The 18,795-nt window shown below is 31.8% G+C and overlaps 1 protein-coding gene across 3 annotated transcripts in view; it reads right to left on the reverse strand.

Annotated features, from left to right (window-relative positions):
- Positions 1-5,270, reverse strand: part of LOC140444039 (LIM domain only protein 3-like) — a 266,424-nt gene extending 261,154 nt beyond the window's left edge. For all 3 annotated transcript variants that reach the window (XM_072535632.1, XM_072535631.1, XM_072535633.1), the window contains exon 1: positions 4,904-5,270. The gene's annotated coding sequence lies outside the window, so the exon portion shown is untranslated. The remainder of the gene's footprint in view (positions 1-4,903) is intronic.
- Positions 5,271-18,795: the final 13,525 nt, after the last annotated feature.

Raw genomic sequence — 18,795 nt, forward strand, 5'->3', positions numbered from 1 at the left:
TCCATGCAATCCTTCCTCAGGATAGTCTCAGTCTATAATCTAATCAATAATAGTATACGATCAAGTTCCCACAAGTTGTCAATTATTGGAAGTTAATTTTACCAATAGGAATAAAACCACGCTATTGCGATTTACACGTCTTAAGCTCTGGGAGCACGCCAAATTATTTTAGACATGTTGCTATAGTTGAGTGGTTTTTTCTTGTTCTATGAAGAGGTGTAATATATTTCGCAATGGCAATTAAAAATTGTCACAAACAGACTTAAAAAGTCTTTTGTGATAGAGAGATGATGAGTATTTTAATATCCTAATGTATTTGTATATATCGGTCAATACTCTTATCACTTATGATCATCTATATTTCACAAATTAAAACTAAAAATGACAAGTAATAGTAAAAATTATCTAAGGATTTATTACTTTATAAATTCAACTATTACAAAAAACAAATAACGTACAGGCCAAACCTTTAAAATACTCATGTCCAATAAATTCTTGATGAATCATAAGGTTGTACCTTTTTTTACAAAGTATGTTAGATCAAATCGAAAAGTGAAAAGAAAGTACTTAAAAATCAATTAGTAGCAAACCAGTTCCGCCCACTTTACACTAACGAATTAAAATAACAGTACAGTACTCCTGGTGGGATGATACTATTAGTACCGCCTTTATTATTGATTTTGTCCATTACTAATCTGGAGTGGTAACTTACATTGTCCATTATAATAACTGAATGTTTAGGTATGACTGCAATTATTTATTCGAAATATTCTTCAATGAATCTCCATTCATGTCTTCGTTAATCACAGGATTTAAACATCCACGGAAAATCGATTTTTACTGCCAATATCACTGAGTTATCAACCCTTACCGTATGGTTCATGTAGAATGCTTCTCGAATGCTTTTATCTTTCCAAACTCTTCCTACAGAATGCCCTTCATTAATCTACGTTTCTTTTAAATAATAAATGTTCTTATTTTTAAAACAATCATCCAAACAATAATTTTGGTCTTCCTGTGGTCATCTGGAGAGTTACTTCTTCGGTAATATTATCTATTTCTTCAAGTCTTTTACAGTATTGGCATTGTCGTTCCAAACAAGGTTGTCCAGAAAGAACATCGACGTTGTTATATAGACGCCCTTTTCGATATACTAAGTCGCAGTTATACTGTTGGAGTCTATCTACCGAACAACTTTTCCTTCTGGCTTTTTAAAATTCATTAGCTACTGCAAAGCAATATGGTCAGTTCTAGTTATAAAATTTCTGTTATAAAGGAAAGTATGAAAATGTTATATGGCCTTTTCTACCGTTACATCAATCGTATTTCTTACACTAATCTTTTACATCTCGGCTACAATTGATCCAGTAAAATCTGTCTCGAATTCTGTCAAGTGTTCTTTGACTTGAAAATGTCCTTCAGAAAAGCTGAAATAAATTATTGCCAGAAAAGAGCTCCTAGCTATTATAAAAGCAGACTTGCAGGGAATATTCTCGGTCCACTTTCGATGACAGAGAGAGAGGAAACAAGTACTTAATGGTCGCAATGAATTATTTTTCAAAATAGCTTGAAATTGCACCACTTCCTAATCAAGAAGCCTATACAGTAGTAAAAGCATTCATAACACACGTCGTATCAAGACGTGGAGTGCCTTTAGAGTTACATTTTGATCAAGGATGAAAGTTTGAATCAGAATTATGAAAATTTTAGGTATTAAGAAAACTCGCACTACGCCTTTCCATCCTCAATCAGACGGGATGATACTTTTTAATGTTTGTCATTGATAATCAAAAAGATTGGTATACTTTAATTCCACTATTCCTGCTAGCCTATAGAAGTTCTCGATAAAATGTTTGAAGCTTCAACATGACAAAGCCAAGGCTAGGTTCGACATGCATGCTACTGGGAGAACTTTTGAAAGAGGTGACCCAGTATGGTTATACAATCCCAAACGTAAGAAAGGACTTTGTCCGAAACTTTAAGAAAACTGGGAAGGCCCGTACACCGCCCTGCAGAAAATAAACGATCTAATCTATCGAATTTAATTTTTAGCTAGAAGTAAACCCAAGGTAGTTTATGTTGAGAGATTCGCTCCATACCATGCAACTAATCTACCCTGTTGGCTACAGTCGGTGCCTGATATACCAGTTATTTGAGGTATATATATACAAGGATTTCCACAGTTTTCACTGTATTCCTTCACTCAACCGTTTTCTCCAATTTTTCCTGTTTAGCCAGTCCCCTTCCTGTAGATTTCTTCTACTCATTGCTTCGTCCACTTCATCTCTGAAAGATCTTCGGGGTCTGCCTCTCTTTCTTCTTCCTATCGGGCTCCACTCTGTTATTCTATTTATCCACCGATTTTGGTCTGCTCTTCTGACATGTCCGTACCAGGTTAACCTCTTCACTCCTCTTAACTCCAGAAAGTTTCTGTTTAGAAAGATAAAAACTGGTACGATTATTTATCCTTCAGAGTTGAATCGATTCCATTAATTGCGAATTTCTAGTACCGTTCATAGGTGTCTGTTTTGGGTAGGTCAACGGGCATTAAAACACAATAATTTCAATTAAACAAAAATGGTTGTTACTAATGAGGAATACGCTGATATACATTTAGTTTATTGCGAAATGAGGTGTAATGCTCGAGCAGTAAAGTAGATACGCTGAAAAATTTCCCGATTAAGAAAAACAAGTTCAGTGTTCCCGAAAAATAATGAAAAAGAGCGACATAATAATGTAACAGCACATCAAGATGTCACTTTAATGGAAGTTTAGGAAAATTTAGAAATTAGCGTTCGTAGACTATCTGTCATGTATCCCACAATTTTAAAATCTTCCACAAGAAATATCTTACTTAATGAAAATGTATATCCCTTCATTTTACAAAAGTACAATCACTGCTACAAAGAGATTTTCCTCCTTCAAAAATTTTCAAATAGATTTTTCTAGAAAATAGTGTATCATACAGACTTGTAAGAGTACATTTTAGTACTAGAATATCTGAAAATTTAATAATCTAGTATCACAAATGCTTAAAAGTTACAGACAAAAAAGTTATCTGATAAAATACGCGTGGATCTAAAACGGACGCCTATGAACGGTACTAGAAATTCGCAATTAATGGAATTGATTAAACTCTGAAGGATAAATAATCGTACTAGTTTTTATTTTTCTAAATAGAAACGTTCTGGAGTTATTAAAAAAACTACTTACAAGGTGCCATCTTCAAAGAGCTCTAGCTCCCTTAGGAAGCATTTTCGGACTAGGTGAATTGGGTTAAATCGTCTTAAAATTATGAGGAATCTGCGGTTTTCGTTTGTCAGGAGAGTTTCTGGATACCCTGTATATTACAGTAAAAATTTGTGGACGAAAACGAAGAAATAAAAATCTAGAAAGTTCGAAATGTCATCGATAAATCCCGAAATTTTTCGTTAAGTCTGGGTATTGTTAAAATGTATATAGAGACTGGAGTTAAAATGTATATAAAGACACAAAATTGACAGTTCAAGTGGTAGTAGTAATTGAGTTTTTGAATATAGAGATTGATGGTTAAAGTAAAATTAGATGGTAAAAGAAGTCGAGAAACTTTGCCACTTCAAAGGTCATTATAAATAAAGAGAACCACCGGCTACTCTCTCCCTCTCTCTAAGGCCGCACAACACGTGCAGGAGAGAGAAGAATGGATAGCAATCATAAGTTGAATACCATTTACAAGACAACTGTAAAGATGAAATAGATCTGAAACGAAATTAACGAAAGAGTAGAAAAATCAAAAAAATACTATTTTTGATAAAAACAAAAATTTCACAACAAACAAATATTATTGTATTAAAATCAATATATACAAGACCAACGTTCACAGAAAAAATACAAATGAAATGGTGAGACACTTTCAAAAATTGGACACCTTGGATGAAGACATGGAATTCTGAACAAATTTTGAAAAACCGGCAAAACATGGCAAGAAGCAAAACTAATGACAAGGAATACGAAAGGGTGGAGAAAATTTATAACTAATTAGAGGAACTCTATACCCTGCTCTCTCTTGGAGATTCTAGCATTAAGATATTATATTTCAGAACAAGCTATACGCGTTTTACAAGCAAAAATTAAGACCAGTAAATACACTGTACACTGATAAGCTGATGACAGTTTCAATAACATAATCTATATTGAGTTACCTGAGGGGTAAATATTGTAGGAATTATAATCGCTAGTGTTAATGAACTGTGATATTGGCGTGTAGTTATTTTCTTGTGACGTTTTACTTTTTTATTGAGTACTGAATACATCTGGGAACATCGTAAAATAATATTTGAACTAGTTGAAGAGAAAAGTTTTAATAACATGTCTGTTTTTGGGTAGGTCTTTTTAAAAGTCTAATAGTGAAACTACCTCTAAATGTACTTAGTACTAATTTCAAGTCTGTTTATATTGTGTTAACTTATTTTGAGAAAGATTCGATTGCTATATCATGATATATACAACAATACCCTGATTTACTTCTAATCAGTGAATTATATAGATCAACTTGTTTCTTGTTATTAGCTGTCCATATTTTTAGATAAAATTTTAGGTAGGTGTGCTCAATTTTGATTGATATAAATCTTGACTTTCACCAAAAAATTGTATATTTACTAAAAAACAGTGGAAAGTATCGACGCACGTGACGATTTCATTTCTATTAGAGTCTTTATCATAGCTAAAAATATGTCAAATCGCTTTTCATTGTTATAACAACAAAAATACGAAAAATAAATTCGCAAAAAATATTTTTAAATTTGATTTTCATTATCTATATTTGTAGCAGTCGCCAGACCAGCAGACTTCTGTTTGTAAACAAAGACACGTGACATATTATAAGTTTATGATTGAATTTAAGTTAACCGTAAATCGTACTTACCCCCTTAATTTTGGAGCTTTTTGGGCTTCACTGGCACAGAAAACACAGTCTATAAACAAAATCACTTGCAAACAAAAACAAATCAAAATTCACAAAGTAAAGTAGTGCATAAAATTCTGTTTCAATGTACACACGGTAAGTGATACGCAAATTATTGTACGTTATCGAATGTGTAGTGAGTGTCAATAACTTGTAAACTCATAGCGCCAAATGTTACGCTGTGTTATAGAGCAGAACGGTTGAACGTACTAGCGTCGAACCTTCCTCGATGAGCTTTCGACTCGGAATGAGAAGCGATATGCGAAACGAACGATTCGGGCGCAAAACACGACATCGAAAGCTTGTGAGTAAAGTGTAGAGAGCTTTCGCATGCTTGGACATCCTACCACGCGCAAGCTAGTATTAGGGGACGGCCTAGGAGGAGGTGGCAAAATTCTGGAAAATAGAAGAGGTGGTTACTGTCGGATATGTCGTTTCAAGTGTACAGTTGCATTGAACATAAGTTTTGATACTTCCCCGCATATATCTACATATTACTCCTCCATCGTGGAGCCAACATGTTTGAATACCTTAGTAAGCGCAATTTGCACCTGAAAGCCCATAAAGATCTGAAGATTTGCCCTCCAGCTTTGTCTGTGTATGCTGATGTTTTTTTAATGTGATATGATATTCGGTATCTTGGAGTTTGGGAAATAGGGAAACATTTACCAGGTAGCATATAAACATGTACGTTTTTCCTTTTTTAAAACAGCCAAAAAGGCATTGGAATAGGCATAATATGCTAAAAAGAACTTTGTGTGTTATGTGAATAGTTCAAAAGTTTTAAATAAACATACCTACTACACAAATCCGAATAATTCTTTTAATAAAAAATCGTTTCCAATAATTATTTCGATATCTATAGTCCAGTTAGTTGTTAGTCAGTTAGTCAAAAAAATGGTTGATTTTATAGTTTCAATAAAAAAAATACCACAACTATTCGAATTTTCTTCGCAGGGGTGGTTTGTAAAATTGAAGAGGTGGATTCCAAAAGGTCTTAAGTCAAAAAAGTAAATTTTTGAGGAACGAATTTTTTCTATGTTTAAGAATATAATTAAATGTTACTTTGGAATAGAATCAGTCATATAATTTGTTGGTTCAATTTCTTGTTTCAAGGCAATTGAAAGTAAGATTTGAACACAAAATCATGGCTTTTAAGAAGTTAAACATTTGATTTTTTTTTTCAAAACAACCTTAAGCAATTTTGGAAAATTCATGTGGGAGACAACTTCATATTATTATTCATTTGTAAGTTTATTAATAATCAGGGCTTGTCTTTAAGATGTCAGCAAAGGTTTAATAACTATCTAATTGCATAATTAAAAAATAATTTTTATTCATTAAAATCAATTATTCACATTTTAACACATTTGTCAAAATTTTAAAAGTATCTGTTTTTAAAAGTTGAAAAATCTTTCAAATAAAAGGCTCTAGTTCCTCATACACTACAGTATTATTATCGTTGGAACCATTTTGCACATTATTAAGTGCAGTATTATAAAAGTCTTTTAAACTGTCAGATAATGAAATAAATTTGAGAAGGTATTCCACATCTTTTTTCTTCTTTTCACTTACATGATTCACTAATGGTATAGACTTCACTGTACTGTTCACTCCTAGCAAATTGCATCCTTTTTTTATAACTTTAAAAGTACTAGAATCACCGCAGAAGGTGTTTTTAGCTTCAATGTCTTTATTACTATTATTTGAAAATGTAAAAACTCATTGTTCATTCATCAAAAAGGGGCTTCTTCAATAAAACTCGTTTGCAGCATCCATGAAATCAAAAAGTTCCCAGTCATTTCCTAAAACTTTAACTGTAGCTGAAGATGCAAACACTTTGTAGTACTCCTCTGGTTCAACTATTGTTTCTTTTCTTCTAAATATTTTTTCAAAACGTCCTAATACTCTATCAGGAGGCATATAGCTGTGTCCCCTGATTGGAAAGCAATGCTGAATATCACTAAACGCTCTGGAAGTCTGCACATAACGAAGTAGGAAACCCAAAACATTTTGATTTTTATTTTGTCCACTGCAAGCGTCAGCAAACAGTTGAAGTGTCAATGATTTCGCTGGAACATTTTAAAATTTGTCTTCCAAAATCTCCAAAAAGTTACATAGAGCTAAAACTACGCCATTGGAGCCTCGCCCACTCTGGTTTTTAGTCCATGTATACACTAGAATAAAATACCTCACCAACTATTAGTTTTGGAAGAGGCTGGTTTTGTCCCATGTCAAAATATACCTTAACTGCATACATTAGCTTCTGTTCTTTTAAGCAGTTCATAAAATTTCTTAGCTCGTAACTTGTGCAATATGTACTTAATAATAAGGGAAGCTTTTTCTTGAAGATCTTTGCATAAATTTATTTCACTTTTTCTTAGATCACAAAATGAACAAACGTCTGTCTTTGGACTGCCAAAACTTAGATTGAATTTCGTCTGGAAGATCTTGAAGAACTTTTCTGTTCTTTTTGAGTTTGTTTCCAAATACGCCACAATTTTTTAATAGATAACTCAGGGCTAAGGTAATCGCGGACCCTCTTACCTTAACACTTTTGAAATCAATGATTGATTTTATGAAATCAATCATTGATTGAGCTGTACTTGAATCTTTGGGTTTTATCCTAGCTCCTCCTCGCTTTTCACGAGGGCATACTCCTGACTTTTTTTAAAGCTTTAGTTAATCGATTCAATATTTTTGATGAACATTGTGTGATGGACAGGAATGTGGAATTAAACACACTTAATAAAACACCATTTGTCTGTCGTATGAAGAATTTTGTAACTGTTCGATATCGTGGATTTGTTTTATTTCTAGGCCTATGTTGCTTACTCTTGACTGAAAAGATATTTGAATACGAAGTTGTTCTGATCAGCAGCAGTCTTATGTGAGTAGATTTTATCGTAAAAGCTACTTACGTCATTAGGAGTCAATAGATATGCCTTACAAACATGACCTTCATGAGCACAAGGATGAGCTTCTTTACTATTTCTTGCGAATTTCTTGAGATTTTTGTCCCACAGGCCTTCATTTTTCTTCCGCTTCCTCTTCTTGGTACTATTAATGTGGTTTACAGATACCGAAAAATCACTTGTTACAAAATATAAAAAAACATAACCAAAAACTCACAGCAAATAGATGCTGAAAAAAACAAGGCATGGCTAAAGCCCTTTTGAAAAACATTACTAATTTTTAATCTGTATAGTATATTGGACTTAAGCTGTTATGGCATGAATTGTTTTTCTAATGATGCTCTAGAATCAGATATCCAACTAAAACCTCAAAATGTGAAAAAAATAACTTAACTCCTTTTGGAATCCACCTCTTCAATTGTAGAAATAATGTGGTGAAAAACTAAAACAGTAAAGGAATCTAAATTTATTGTCACTGTATAATTAAGTAATTCCAAATTGCTTGAATTTGCAATTATATGATTTTTTTCTAATAGGAGTCGTATTCATCCCTAAAAAATAAAAAGCAACCAACGGCACAAGTCCAATTTTGAAGTGGAGGGTAAGTATAACCCAAATCCAAATTTCTATACAGATCATTTGAGATAAGGGATTCAATGACATTGTTTTAAATATAACTAATGTAGGGGGTCAGATTTAGGGGTTAAACTGTGATAAAATCTTAAATTATGTTGTTTAATGTTAATTGATATTCATTCACCCTTAAAGTAGTTTTCACCCCTAAAAAATAAAAAGCAACCAACGGCTCAAGTCCAAAAGGGAAGTGGAGGGTAAGCAGTACCTAAATTAAATTTTTCATCCGGTGGTGACACGCAAAATTACAGGATATCGCCGTATTTCACGTTAATTTACTACAGTACATACAAAAAACTTACACCTCTAAACGATTAACGGAATTCTCAGAAAACCTTTTGCTGTAGTAAAAGGCGCGGTAAACTGCACCGGTGTTCTCCATAATGTTTAACACTTTGCTAAATTTTAGGTATAAATAAATATGTGTCATTAACCCATTGTTCATAGTTTTGCATATATTGTTACATTTTTTTTAATAGATAGTATTCTTGCATAATAATGTTATTTAATGTAAATTTCTTTCACCTACTTGTTTAATAATTTTTTTGTGAAACAAATACTACCGTGCTAAGGATAATTTATTTTCAAAGTAGATATACAAAGTACTAAAATATCACTTTTAATTTTTGTTAAAAAATACTTCGCAGTAAACTAAAACATTTTGTCAATTTATATATTGGTGGTTAGATTGACCATAGACTGTACCATTTTTGAGACGTCTGTGATTATTGTTTAAAGTTAGGGTTTTGGTAAATATGTTTAACTTTTTGTTTTCAAATGAAAGTACTAAAAATAAAATAATTATTGTGAGAAATATTTTAATTTGTTTATGTACGGTTTCCAACCATTTCTAAACTTTTTATCAAACATAATTAAATTACAATCGGCATTCCTAATGATCATTAGCCTAATTTGCTTATTGTGTTTAGGATCTTTGTAAGCGGTTATATTATATTTTACCTCTCATACACAACAGTTTCAGAAAATTTCTGTCATATTGATCTAAACTCAGTATATTGTAATTCAAACGTGTAGTTTCAAGTGACCATCATGCCTAGACGTAAGTTGGATATTGATGAATTAATTGCAAATGTGCATAAATACTTTACCATGGAAAGAGACAATAGTGGACCTTTAAAGTTATTAATATGTATAAATCTACGCGCTTGTGACGCACTCGGGATAAGTGAAAGTAAGCTTAAAACTGTAATGAAGACTGTCAGAGATTCTCAAGAAGATCTTACTGTGACTGAGTATCACGAAGACAAGAAAACAACTAGTAAACATTCTAGGAGGATTGACTTACCTAATGGAGAAAAATTTCAAATTTGTAATATTTTGTATCGAATGCGTAAAAACAATCAACATGCCAGTTTAGATACTTTACTGGCCAAAATAAGAGTAAGACAAGTTTCTGAAATTAAGATGACTTGTCTTTGGAAAGTTTTGAGAGATTTAGAATTTAGATTCAAAAAAGAAAATAATAGGTTACTTTTATGCGAAAGGAGTAGTGTGGTTCACAAAAGAATTAAATTTTTGAGAGAATATACTAGACTTAAATCTGAAATGGATTCTTGCAAAGGGTGGAATTAAAAGAATTTGGCAAAACCACAGCATAAAATCAACAAAACACACAGATAGCGAAGGCAAAAGATACATCCTTCTTCATGTAGGAGGGAAAGAAGGCTTTACAGAAAACGCAGATTTGTTTTTTTCTTCAAAATCAAAATCTGCTGATTACCATGAAAACATGAATGCAGATATGTTTGTTAAATAGCTTGAGGAGAAACTGTTACCTAGTCTGAGTGAACTAATATAGTTATAGTTTTAGATAATGCATCTTGCCATTTCGAGATTTTGAAAAAACAACCAAAACAATCGTGGAACGTACCGAGTATATAAAATTGGTTAGTTAAAAATAATATCAATTTTCCGGAATACGCCTTCAAATCAGAGTTACTAGAAATTTCGAAATGTAATGAAAAACCAACAGTTTATATAGTTGACCAAATTGTATCAAGTTATGAACATCAAGTACTACAGTTACCGTCGTATCACTGCCAGTTTAATCCCTTCGAACACAACTGGGGTATATGTAAAACGTATTATGATAATCACGTTGGATGCAGTGGATAGAGTGATGATGTAGTTAGGAAAATGTGGCAAGAAGCTCTTAAAACTGAAACTCCAGAAATATGGGCCAAAAATGTAAATAAATGTGAAAAATTAATAGAAGAATGGTAGATCCGGGAAAATAAAATTAGTGAAATTAATCCAGCGATTATAGATTTACATAATGATAGATGTAGTGAATTTAGTGACGATGATGATGATTTATAAATTTAAATAATCAGTAAGTACACTATTATAATTTTATTTACAAAATAATTGTACAGCAGGTTAACCATTGTATTTATACATTCATTATTAACCAAACAAACAATAATATTTAAAATTCCATTAGAATTTTTGTTTCTCATTTTATACAAATTAACTCTAACAGAGAATACAGGCAAAAATATTCTAAACAAAGTAAGTAATTAAAAAGATTATGGAGAACTCCAGTGCAGTTTACCGTGCGTTTCACTACAACGAAAGGTTTTCTGAGAATTGCATTAATCGTTTAGAGATGTAAGTTGGTTGAATGTACTGTAACTGGCCCACAACGATATTTTTATTGTTCCGAAAATCAGCGACGGATTACGTAGTCGTAGGTTTTAGTTGTCAGAAAAATTCTATACCGTCAAAAACGAAAATTTTATATATTAAAAATATAAGTTGAATATCCCTAAAATTAGTTTCAGTGAATGAAAAAGATAAAAAAGATAAACTTTCTCCATATGCAAAATATAAAAAAAATGTAATGTTTTCTGGAATTTTTCTACTGCCAAGACCTATAAACTTTTTTACTGCGTTCAACTGTATTATTGGTTTACTCAACATTTTTTCTGAAAACCCAAATGTCTTATTGTTAAGACTTAAATTCAGTGGACCTTAAAAGTAATATTTGTTTTATATTCATATAATTAGTTCTTCTTTTTATTAATATTGTTTTTTTAATTATCTTATTTTTAATATTTCTTCTCTTGTATAAAACAAATAATACCGGCGCCAAATCTTAACAAATAGCTTTTAAAACTTCTCGCTCTTCGCTATTTAGAGACTCTTAATTAGTAAAACATTTGAAAAAATCTATTACAAAGCTATTTACTGGCAACATTAAAGAGGTACTTAGTCTATTTTCAAATCAATGCAATTAATTTTAAGAGATCTAACCTTTCACGATGTCGACTACTAATCGGTTATTTTTGCACACCAACTACATTGTTTTTCACTTCTTTGGTATGACAATGAGATGCACTGAATTTGCTTTAAATAATTGAACATTCGTTACCTTAAGATTTACTGGTAGATTATGTAGACAACTAACGGCTAAATCATTTAGTGAACGTACTTTCCCCTTAGAAGAATTTGGACCTTCACCGGTATTTCAAACAAATGCTATTTTGTTTTGAATTACATACGTGTTTTAATGTGTATCTAGAAAAGTCTCAAAGAACAAAAACGAATCAACGGGTAAATTTATCTTTAAAAAGCGAATATGAAGAAAGCAGCCCCTTTAAGTTACACAGTTAAATGATTTAACGAAAGTAGACCTCACAATATAATGCCACGCCTGAACCTGAACCGCCTGAATGTTTGTTAGAATAGAAAAGAACAAATTAAGTGCTAATCGTGTTCTCGTGCTAAAAGTCCAAAAAACCTCGTGAATTCAAAAATGTTAAAATTGAGAAGCTACCAATTACGTATCATTATAAATATGTTGTTTGCTATACAGAATAGCTGTGTTGAGGTGTTTCTATACCATGCACTTAGGTTAGCATCCAGGATATTCTTCTTCGTCTTTTTTCTTCAATTTGATCTTGCAATGGAGTAGCTCATATCTGCCTTGATTTCTCATTATATGTCCCAAGTACTGCAGCTTACGGCCTTTCACGATGTTAATCAAATTCGCATCTTCATTGGTGACTTTGTCTGTCCACGGTATCTTCAGGATCCTTCTTTATAACCATAGCTCAAAAGCCTGAAGTCTTGATAGAGTTCAAGGTCCACGTTTTTACTCCGTACAGAAGCACTGAGTACAAGTAACATTTAAGGAGCCCTATTTTTGTTTCTAGGGTGAAGTCATAGCTCTTTAACACAGAGCTCATAGTAAAGAATGCACTTTTTGCCTTTCCGATTCGACATTTGATCTCTTGGGTATTCTCCCACGCATCATTGATTATAGTTCCCAAGTAGTTGTACTGTGAGACATGTTCAATTCTCATTTGGTTCACATACAAATTTGCTTCAGTTGTCCTTGCTCATGATGATTAGCTTGATTTGGCTGGTGTTTATATCCAGTCCATATATTCTCCTTGTTTCCGTTATTTTGTTCATTAAGTTTTGCAGTCCTTCTATGGTATTGGAAAACACTATTGTATTGTCTGCATACTGCAGGTTATTGAGCTTGACTCCATTCATTGAGATGCCTTCATCAATATCTTTTAGCACCTCTTCAAAAATGTGCTCCGAGTACAGATTGAATATCAGTGATAAAATTATGCACCCCTGTCTCACTCCCCTTAAGATTTTGACCTGATCTGTATATTCTCCATCCATTCGGAGTATCGCTGATTGATCCTAATACAGGTTAGCTATTATTTCTAGGTCTTTTCCGTCAATCCCTGTCCTCTTAAAATAATAGATGATAATAAAGAAAGAGACTATAATGATGTGTATTATATTTAAGATAATGAAAGAGTTTAGAAATGTTGCAGAGTAGAAGTTCTCAAGCAACAGATCATGATGATGAGGATTTTAATTGCAATCTGTTCTATGATGCCACAGATAATAACATTAATGACAGAAAGCTACGCAATAGAAATAAACCTAATTATCATGGTGTAATAAAATACTGTAAAATACTTGAGCCTAAAACTTATGAAAGGACACATTGTGAGGACTCCAACAAGTCGCAACAAGCAATGGAGGAAGAAATAGATGCCCTTAAGTATAATAACATTGGACTTGGTAAAATTGCCCGATGGACAATGATGATAGACAATAAATGGGTTTGTCGTATTAAGACTGACTTAAGCGGTAATCCTGTTGGCTATAAAATACGTCTGATTTCACGCGATTTTATGAAAGAACGTGGAATAGACTATGAAGATACTTTTGCGCCAGTTATGCGGTATGACTCAGTGCGAATTTTGTTAATATTAGCAGTGGAAAAGGACCTTAGACTTGTTAACATGGATGTACAGACTGCATTTCTATGTGGCGTGTGTATATAAGGCAGCCAATAGCTTTTAAAAGTAATAAGTTACAGAACTGATTTCTTTAGAATGTGTGAGTTGAATAAAAGCTTATATGGACTTAAGCATTCAGATGTTGGAACCTTAAGTTTGTATCTGTTCTTAATAAATTTGACTTAATAAAAAGTGACCAATGTGTTTTTGTTGATAATTCTGCAAATGCTGAAAGTTATTTGGCAATTTATCTTGATGATGGACTTGCCAGGTCAAAATTAGACAGTGCTATTAATAAACTTTTGCAAATTTAAAGCATTTAATAACTGTGAATTTAAATAATAAATTACATTTTGTTGCACTTGGGATTGAACAAGATCTTAGTGCTGGTACAACTGCTATTCATCAACATAATTATATAGAACAATTACTTAGTAAAAATATGACTAATGCTAATCCATGTAAATTGTAACAAATCTTTTTCGTATAGTGAGGTTGTTGGTTCGGTAATCATCTAGGAATCACCAATTGCCCAGATATTATTACATTTGCAGTTAATCAGGTAAGCAGATTCTCATTGGAACGTTGAGCAGTATATCTGAAATACACTGCTCATTATAAAAATATGTATTTGTTAATTTGTATCAAGGGTTTGTTTTTATATTTGTTGTCAAATCTTGAATAAGTGTGAACGTACTTCTGAACTAATGTGGTATGGACATTTGACATTTACGCGGGAGCGTAGAAGAGAAGAAAAATTGTTTATTTTTAGATTATGTTACATCTCGTCAAACTGTTTTAGAGGCGCATGTTTTGTTAATATTTCCACGCTTATTGTTTAATAAACTGTTTACTAATCGACCGTCGTGTGCTTTTATTTAACAGTTTGTTTTACACTAATAATTTTGTAAAGTTTTATATAAAATTTGGAAATGGAATGACTTCTGCGCACTACAAAAGTCATCACTTTGGAAAATTTAAAAGTTTTTCTTAAATGAGACAACTCTCCCAGAATTACCCTAGTAGTTATTTCATAAGGAAATTTATTTAACATATAAACAGTCCTTACTAATTAACATATTTTTAATAATCGAGTATAAAAACCTTTTTATTAATTTAACTGATCTTCTATCCCTCAACATTTAAAAAAAAATCTTGTAAACTTGAATAAAACACTGTGCTGTACAGTTTAACATAAATGGAATATTTGTATATAACACAGGAGGTCATTAAGCTTTTTAAAACCAAAACAGTAAGCGAAGTCACATATGAGATATTTCAATTATTTTTTGTCCTCGAAAGGACGAAAATATTCGTATATAACTCCACAAAGGCAGGTCTGTGTAAAATACAAGGAAAATTATATCGAAATTTTTAATTGCGTTGGCGTGTTTACTACTGTGTTTAGAGAATAATTCAAAAATCGACAAATAAAAATTAATTAGTTTGAAATAGCTTAAGATCCCACTGCAGGATTACTACGTTCATAATGTAATTAATCAAACTCACATTTTTACATACATTTGAAATTAGGGATCATATTGATAATAGGTTTAATAAAATACGCTGCTTATGAGGTATATGCATGTTTTTCATATCAAATGAAAGCTAATTTTTTTCTTAATATGATAATATAAGTTTGCCTGAGAAAAAATAATCGAAAATTAGGGTTGCCAGCTGTTGAAAAAGCGAGGTATTAAAGATAAAATAAAAGACAGTTAGTGCGCAACGCTACTGATTTGAAATGTCAGTTGTGTGAGTTTTTAAAGCATGTGTCAATAGATATATAATAATATACATATTATCACTTGTCAAACCAATGTCGTTGCGCCTTAACTCTATTTTACTTTGTCTTTGTACCTCGCGTTTTTAACAGATGGCAACCCTAATTTTCGACCATTTTTTCTTAAACAACCTTATATCATCATATTAAGAAAAAAATTAGTTTTAAATTGATATAGAAAACATGCATATACGTCATGAGCAGCGTATTTTATGTAAAAAATAAATAAAAGAAATAAAATATTTGTCAAAAACTAATTACTATTAACGAAATAAACGAAGCTGGAGACCAAAACAATGAAATAAAAAGACGTATCGAAATTGCCAGGGCCACTTTCATAAAGATGAGGAAATTCTTCTGCAACAGAGATATAAGCATCCCTCTCCGATTAAGAATTCTAAGGGGCTATGTATTTAACACGCTATTATACGGTGTAGAGGCCTGAACTCTCTCGCAGAACAAAACAAAAAATATTGAAAGTTTCGAGATGTGGTGCTACCGTCGAATGCTGAAGATAAGTTGGGTTGATAGAGTTACAAATTTTGAAGTAATGCGAAGGATAGGAAAAGACCCAGAAATTTTGTCAACGATCAAACGAAGAAAACTCGAATATTTGGGTCACGTGATGAGAGGACATAAATACGCACTACTTCAAAATATAATGCAAGGAAAAATAGAAGGAAAACGGAATCCAGGGCGTAAAAGAATGTCATGGCTGCGTAATTTGAGAGAGTGGTTTGGCTGTACTGCTAATGAACTCTTTAGGTCAGCTGTAAATAAGGTCAGGATAGTCTTGATGATTTCCAATCTCCGATAGGAGTGGCACAAGAAGAAGAAGAAGAATTACTATTAATTGAATTAAAAATATTTGCGGTCACTTTTTGACTGGCAACCTCTCATCAATTTATTCTCAATGTAATTTTAAATTAATGTAAAATGTGAGTTTGATGAACTACGTTATGAGCGAAGGGATCCTGCAGTGGAATTTTGTACTAAAGATTTTCTCTAACTGGAATTTACAATATATGAATATATACTGGTATATTGTAAAGATTTACCGGCGGAACTACAAAAAGGCTAATTTTGTTGTTTTTTGCAAGTAAATTGAAAGTTCTTCATTTTACTTCCAATTGAATACGTTTTGCTAAATCATCAAACAAATTTTTCAAGTTTATTTATTGGTTTTTCCTTAAAATTAACCACCAGCAGCAAGAAAATCGAAATTTGTCAGAATCTGACTGCTTTAGAATCGTTACTCTTTGAGTAACGGAATTAATGTCAACACTAATAGATACGTAGACGGCACTGATTGCTTCCAATTAAAAAGATTTGCAACGACTAATAAAAAACAGTGAGATGAATATGGGCTAAAATTTAATACTTTTTAGACAACACTTATGAATTTCAGTCAAACGGAATTACAACCAATGAACATTAGAGCATATAAAATAAATTAGAAAGAGTTAACAGTATCACCTATTTGATCGCCAATATTAACGATAACTGGGATTTAGGGAAAGAAACAAAAATATTCATTGAAAAAGTCAGAGCAGCCTTCTATAAACTATGCTGCTGAGATTAATATGCTGCTATATATTGTTCACATGGCTGTATGGCATGAAGAGCTATACTATTTTTACAGAGATACTAATAAAAAATTGGAGTGGATGCAGTGAAATGTGGATCTGCAGACGAATATTACGGATAAGTTGGGTTGATCAAATAAGAAATGAAATAGTTTTACACCGAATGAAGGAGCACAGAATAAAACAAAACAAAAACAATAAATATTTGAAAGTTGCAATATTTCGGCCATGTAATGAGACATCGAGAGAGGTATGATCTTCTACGACTCATAATATGGGGCAAGATTGCGGAAAGAAGCGGCTCAGGCCGAAGAAGATCATGGCTCCGAAATCTCCGAGAATGGTATCAAGAGATATCAGCTAATCAGTTCCGAGCTGCCGTAAACAAAGTTATTATGCATTTTCATTTTATTTTGTATTGTATTCTGTAAGTTTTTCGGGGCGTTCATTAATAAATTCTTGTACAAAACTGAAACAACAAGATACTGGTATATATATATATATATATATATATATATATATATATATTGTGACGATTAGGGTTTATAGAAAATAATTTATAAGTTATATACTACATAATATTAGATATTTGGTTGTTTTAAATAAGTTATATACTAGAGAATTTAATAAAAATATATTTATGTGAGGGCATTTTTAATAAATTAGCATATAATAATTGTAAAAAAGTTGTATTTAGTAATTTTAATATTGTAAATATATATAAGTGAGCCATGTGCTTAGGCAACCAAAAATACTCTCGGAGATTGACAGATATTTATACTCTGAAGTGACGTTTAAGAATATCTACGAATATAAAGTGGGTTATAATAATATATTGTTTGAAATGTGTATTTTATTAAATTAGAATGTTAAGTTACTAATTTAATTATATATTCTGATCTGAAAAGCCTAAATGTAAACAAAATTATTAATAAAAAAGAATGGAATTCTCTGGATCTCCGGAGATGGCCATGTTTGCGAAATGGTTTGTTCCAGAAAATTCATACAAGTATGAAATAGAACAAATTGGAACATGATCTCTTACGAGATGGTTCTAGAATGTCCAAAAGATATAAATACCCGTGATTTGGATTCAAGATGGCAGTTTTGGAAGTTTTTAGTCAGAAGTCAAGCAGTTTATTATGAAAGTTAGTTGGAGTCAGTGAATCAAGTACAAATAGTCAAAATGTTTAATATAGTGAGTTGAATGAAGATTAAAAATTATGCATATAATTTAATGCACATTTATAATTATACACAAATAATTATTGAAGATAAAAAAAGGTATATTGGAAGAAATTAAATTATATTATGGTTGGAGATTAGTATAAATCAACTTATAATAATTGGATATTGGTATATTGAAAAGAAGAATAAATATAAATGCTGTTTGCTGGTTTGGTTGGTGGTGTATAGATGCTGGTGAAGAAAAATATATCTTAAATTGGTAGAAGCTGATAATTGAAAAAAGTAATTTCACAAAAAAAACAAGGATAACTGAAGTACGAAGACATTCAGTGGTGATTAGAATCTATATACTTAGTGGAAAATAGTTCATTTAGGCATTCAGTGAAAGAAAGGTACAAAATTTTGTTAATATAATTTAGTTAGTGTCATAACAATTTCAATTTTGAAGATAGTT

This window comes from Diabrotica undecimpunctata, chromosome 6 (assembly GCF_040954645.1).
Source record: "Diabrotica undecimpunctata isolate CICGRU chromosome 6, icDiaUnde3, whole genome shotgun sequence".
Classification (NCBI taxonomy): Eukaryota; Metazoa; Arthropoda; class Insecta; order Coleoptera; family Chrysomelidae; genus Diabrotica; species Diabrotica undecimpunctata.